Source organism: Arachis ipaensis, chromosome B06 (assembly GCF_000816755.2).
Source record: "Arachis ipaensis cultivar K30076 chromosome B06, Araip1.1, whole genome shotgun sequence".
Taxonomy (NCBI): domain Eukaryota; kingdom Viridiplantae; phylum Streptophyta; class Magnoliopsida; order Fabales; family Fabaceae; genus Arachis; species Arachis ipaensis.
This window is the reverse complement of record NC_029790.2, coordinates 61507520-61513163: the sequence shown is the minus strand read 5'-3', so window position 1 is coordinate 61513163 and position 5644 is coordinate 61507520. Positions and strand designations below refer to the sequence as shown.

The window sequence follows — 5644 nt, the reverse complement described above, 5'->3', positions numbered from 1 at the left end:
GTAAGCACGACGTAAAAAAAATAAAAAAAATAAATAGGTGCAACACGAGGACTTCCCAGAAGGTCACCCATCCTAGTACTACTCTCGCCGAAGCACGCTTAACTGCGGATTTCAGATAGGATCCGGTGCATTAGTGCTGGTATGATCGCACCTATTAATGTATGCGCACATAATTATCATAAGCATGTCTCGAGACGTATGGTAAGTCGAGCTGCGAATCCCTGCGGGCCCGTGCGAGCTTGCCAAAAATCAGGTCATTGAGGTTCGCTTTAGCTAAACTATTCAAGATAGCGTCGTTTAAAGAACGAGGGTAAGCACGACGTAAAAAAAAAAAGGTTAAACACGAGGACTTCCCAGGAGGTCACACATCCTAGTACTACTCTCGCCCAAGCACGCTTAACTGCGAAGTTCTGATGGGATCCGGTGCATTAGTGCTGGTATGATCGCACCTATTAAAGTATGCGCACATAATTATCATAAGCATATCTCGCGACGTAGGGTAAGTCAAGCTGTGAATCCATGCGGGGCCCGTGCGTGCTTGCCGAAAATCAGGTCATTGAGGCTCGCTTTATCTAAACTATTCAAGATAGCGTCATTTAAAGAACAAGGGTAAGCACGACGTAAAAAAAAAAGGTGCAACACAAGGACTTCCCAGGAGGTCAACCATCCTAGTACTATTCTCGCCCAAGCAAGCTTAACTGCGGAGTTCTGATAGGATCCGGTGCATTAGTGCTGGTATGATCGCACCTATTAAAGTATGCGCACATAATTATCATAAGCGTGTCTCGCGACGTAGGGTAAGTAGAGCTGCGAATCCCTGCGGGCCCGTGCAAGCTTGCCGAAAATCAGGTAATTGAGGCTCGCTTTAGCTAAACTATTCAAGATAGCATCGTTTAAAGAACGAGGATAAGCACGACGTAAAAAAAAAGGGTGCAACACGAGGACTTCCCAGGAGGTCACCCATCCTAGAACTACTCTCACCCAAGCACGCTTAACTGCGGAGTTCTGATAGGATCCGGTGAATTAGTGCTGGTATGATCGCACCTATTAATGTATGCGCACATAATTATCATAAGCATGTCTCGCGACGTAGGGTAAGTTGAGCTGCGAATCCCTGCGGGGCCCATGCGAGCTTGCCGAAAATCAGGTCATTGAGGCTCGCTTTAGCTAAACTATTCAAGATAGCGTCGTTTAAAGATCGAGGGTAAGCACGACGTAAAAAAAATAAAAAAAATAAATAGGTGCAACACGAGGACTTCCCAGAAGGTCACCCATCCTAGTACTACTCTCGCCCAAGCACGCTTAACTACAGAGTTCTGATGGGATCCGGTGCATTAGTGCTGGTATGATCGCACCTATTAAAATATGCGCACATAATTATCATACGCATCTCTCGCGACGTAGGGTAAGTCGAGCTGCTAATCCCTATGGGGCCCGTGCGAGCTTGCCAAAAATCAGGTCATTGAGGTTTGCTTTAGTTAAACTATTCAAGATAGCGTCGTTTAAAGAACGAGGGTAAGCACGACGTTAAAAAAAAAAAAGAGGTGCAACACGAGGACTTCCCAGGAGGTCACCCATCCTAGTACTACTTTCGCCGAAGCATGCTTAACTGCAGAGTTCTGACGGGATCCGGTGCATTAGTGCTGGTATGATCGCACCTATTAAAGTATGCGCACATAATTATCATAAGCATGTCTCGCGACGTAGGGTAAGTCGAGCTACGAATCCCTGCGGGGCCCGTGCGAGCTTGCCAAAAATCAGGTAATTGAGACTCTCTTTAGCTAAACTATTCGAGATAGCGTCGTTTAAAGAACGAGGGTAAGCACGACGTAAAAAAAATAAAAAAATAAATAGGTGCAACACGAGGACTTCCCAGGAGGTCGCCCATCCTAGTACTACTCTCGCCCAAGCACGTTTAACTGCGGAGTTCTGAGAGGATCCGGTGCTGGTATGATCGCACCTATTAATGTATGCGCACATAATTATCATTAGCATGTCTCGAGACGTAGGGTAAGTCGAGCTGCGAATCCCTGCGGGGCCCGTGCGAGCTTGCCGAAAATCAGGTAATTGAGGCTCGTTTAGCTAAACTATTCAAGATTGCGTCATTTTAAGAATGAGGGTAAGCACGACGTAAAAAAAAAAGAAGTAGAAGAAATAGGTGCAACACGAGGACTTTCCAGGAAGTCACCCATCCTAGTACTACTCTCGCCCAATCACGCTTAACTGCGGAGTTCTGATGGGATTCGGTGCATTAGTGCTTGTATGATCGCACCTATTAAAGTTTGCGCACATAATTATCATAAGCATGTCTCGCGACGTAGGGTAAGTCGAGCTGCGAATCCCTGCGGGACCCATGCGAGCATGCCGAAAATCAGGTCATTGAGGCTCACTTTAGCTAAACTATTCAAGATAGCGTCGTTTAAAGATCGAGGGTAAGCACGACGTAAAAAAAAATAAAAAAATAAATAGGTGCAACACGAGGACTTCCTAAAAGGTCACCCATCCAAGTACTACTCTCGCCCAAGCACGCTTAACTGCAGAGTTCTGATAGGATCCGGTGCATTAGTGCTGGTATGATCGCACCTATTAAAGTTTGCGCACATAATTATCATAAGCATGTCTCGCGACGTAGGGTAAGTCGAGCTGCGAATCCCTGCGGGGCCTGTGCAAGCTTTCCGAAAATCAGGTCATTGAGACTCGCTTTAGCTAAACTATTCAAGATAGCGTCGTTTAAAGAACGAGGGTAAGCACGACGTTAAAAAAAAAAAAGAGGTGCAACACGAGGAAATCCCAGGAGGTCACCCATCCTAGTACTACTGTCGCCGAAGCACGCTTAACTGCCGAGTTCTGACGGTATCCGGTGCATTAGTGCTGGTATGATCGCACCTATTAAAGTATACGCACATAATTATCATAAGCATGTCTCGCGACGTAGGGTAAGTCGAGCCACGAATCCCTGCGGGGCCCGTGCGAGCTTGCCGAAAATCAGGTAATTGAGACTCGCTTTAGCTAAACTATACAAGATAGCGTCGTTTAAAGATCGAGGGTAAGCACGACGTAAAAAAAAATAAAAAAATAAATAGGTGCAACACGAGGACTTCCGAGGAGGTCACCCATCATAGTACTACTCTCGCCCAAGCACGCTTAACTGCGGAGTTTTGATAGGATCCCGTAAATTAGTGCTGGTATGATCACATCTATTAATGTATGCGCACATAATTATCATAAGCATGTCTCGAGACGTAGGGTAAGTCGAGCTGCGAATCCCTGCGGGGACCGTGGGAGCTTGCCAAAAATCAAGTAATTGAGGCTCGCTTTAGCTAAACTATTCAAGATTGCGTCATTTAAAGAACGAGGGTAAGCACGACGTAAAAAAAAAAAAGAAGAAGAAGAAAGAAGTGCAACACGAAGACTTCCCAGGAAGTCACCCATCCTAGTACTACTCTCGCACAAGCACGCTTAACTGCGGAGTTCTGATGGGATCCGGTGCATTAGTGCTAGTATGATCGCACCTATTAAAGTTTGCGCACATAATTATCATAAGCATGTCTCGCGACGTAGGGTAAGTCGAGCTGCGAATCCCTGCGGGGCCCGTGCAAGCTTTCCGAAAATCAAGTCATTGAGGCTCGCTTTAGCTAAACTATTCAAGATAGTGTCGTTTAAAGAACGAGGGTAAGCACGACGTAAAAAAATAAAAAAATAAATAGGTGCAACACGAGGACTTCCCAGGAGGTCACCCATCCTAGTACTACTCTTGCCCAAGCACGCTTAACTGCGGAGTTCTGATAGGATCCGGTGCATTAGTGCTGGTATGATCGCACCTATTAATGTATGCGCACATAATAATCATAAGCATGTCTCGAGACGTAGGGTAAGTCGAGCTGCGAATCCCTTCGGGCCCGTGCGAGCTTGCCGAAAATTAGGTAATTGAGACTCGCTTTAGCTAAACTATTCAAGATTGCGTCATTTAAAGAACGAGGGTAAGCACGACGTAAAAAAAAAAAAAGAAGAAGAAGAAGAAAAAGGTGCAACACGAGGACTTCCCAGGAAGTCACCCATCCTAGTACTACTCTCGCCCAAGCACGCTTAACTGCGGAGTTCTAATGGGATTCGGTGCATTAGTGCTGGTATGATCGCACCTATTAAAGTTTGCGCACATAATTATCATAAGCATGTCTCGCGACGTAGGGTAAGTCGAGCTGCGAATCCCTGCGGGCCCGTGCGAGCTTTCCGAAAATTAGGTCATTGAGGCTCGCATTAGCTAAACTATTCAAGATAGCGTCGTTTAAAGAACGAGGGTAAGCACGACGTAAAAAAAAAGGTTCAACACGAGGACTTCCCAGGAGGTCACACATCCTAGTACTACTCTCGCCCAAGCACGCTTAACTGCGAAGTTCTGATGGGATCCGGTGCATTAGTGCTGGTATGATCGCACCTATTAAAGTATGCGCACATAATTATCATAAGCATATCTCGCGACGTAGGGTAAGTCAAGCTGCGAATCCATGCGGGGCCCGTGCGTGCTTGCCGAAAATCAGGTCATTGAGGCTCGCTTTATCTAAACTATTCAAGATAGCGTCATTTAAAGAACAAGGGTAAGCACGACGTAAAAAAAAAAGGTGCAACACAAGGACTTCCCAGGAGGTCAACCATCCTAGTACTATTCTCACCCAAGCAAGCTTAACTGCGGAGTTCTGATAGGATCCGGTGCATTAGTGTTGGTATGATCGCACCTATTAAAGTATGCGCACATAATTATCATAAGCGTGTCTCGCGACGTAGGGTAAGTCGAGCTGCGAATCCCTGCGGGCCCGTGCAAGCTTGCCGAAAATCAGGTAATTGAGGCTCGCTTTAGCTAAACTATTCAAGATAGCATCGTTTAAAGAACGAGGGTAAGCACGACGTAAAAAAAAGGGTGCAACACGAGGACTTCCCAGGAGGTCACCCATCCTAGAACTACTCTCACCCAAGCACGCTTAACTGCGGAGTTCTGATAGGATCCGGTGCATTAGTGCTGGTATGATCGCACCTATTAATGTATGCGCACATAATTATCATAAGCATGTCTCGCGACGTAGGGTAAGTCGAGCTGCGAATCCCTGCGGGGCCCATGCGAGCTTGCCGAAAATCAGGTCATTGAGGCTCGCTTTAGCTAAACTATTCAAGATAGCGTCGTTTAAAGATCGAGGGTAAGCACGACGTAAAAAAAATAAAAAAAATAAATAGGTGCAACACGAGGACTTCCCAGAAGGTCACCCATCCTAGTACTACTCTCGCCCAAGCACGCTTAACTGCGGAGTTCTGATAGGATCCGGTGCATTAGTGCTGGTATGATCGCACCTATTAATGTATGCGCACATAATTATCATAAGCATGTCTCGAGACGTTGGGTAAGTCGAGCTGCGAATCCCTGCGGGCCCGTGCGAGCTTGCCGAAAATCAGGTCATTGAGGCTCGCTTTAGCTAAACTATTCAAGGTAGCGTCGTTTAAAGAACGAGGGTAAGCACGACGTAAAAAAAAATGGTTCAACACGAGGACTTCCCAGGAGGTCACACATCCTAGTACTACTCTCGCCCAAGCACGCTTAACTGCGAAGTTCTGATGGGATCCGGTGCATTAGTGCTGGTATGATCGCACCTATTAA

The 5644-nt window shown here is 46.2% G+C and overlaps 1 long non-coding RNA gene across 2 annotated transcripts in view; it reads right to left on the bottom strand.

Annotated features, from left to right (window-relative positions):
• LOC110263346 overlaps positions 637 to 5644 on the bottom strand; it is a 12666-nt gene continuing 7658 nt past the window's right edge. The window contains exon 2 of one of the 2 annotated variants that reach the window (XR_002348814.1): positions 637 to 747. This is a non-coding gene — a long non-coding RNA (uncharacterized LOC110263346). Of the gene's footprint in view, positions 748 to 4607; positions 4734 to 5644 lie in introns of those variants that run through there. The other variant, XR_002348815.1, reaches the window with a different exon arrangement.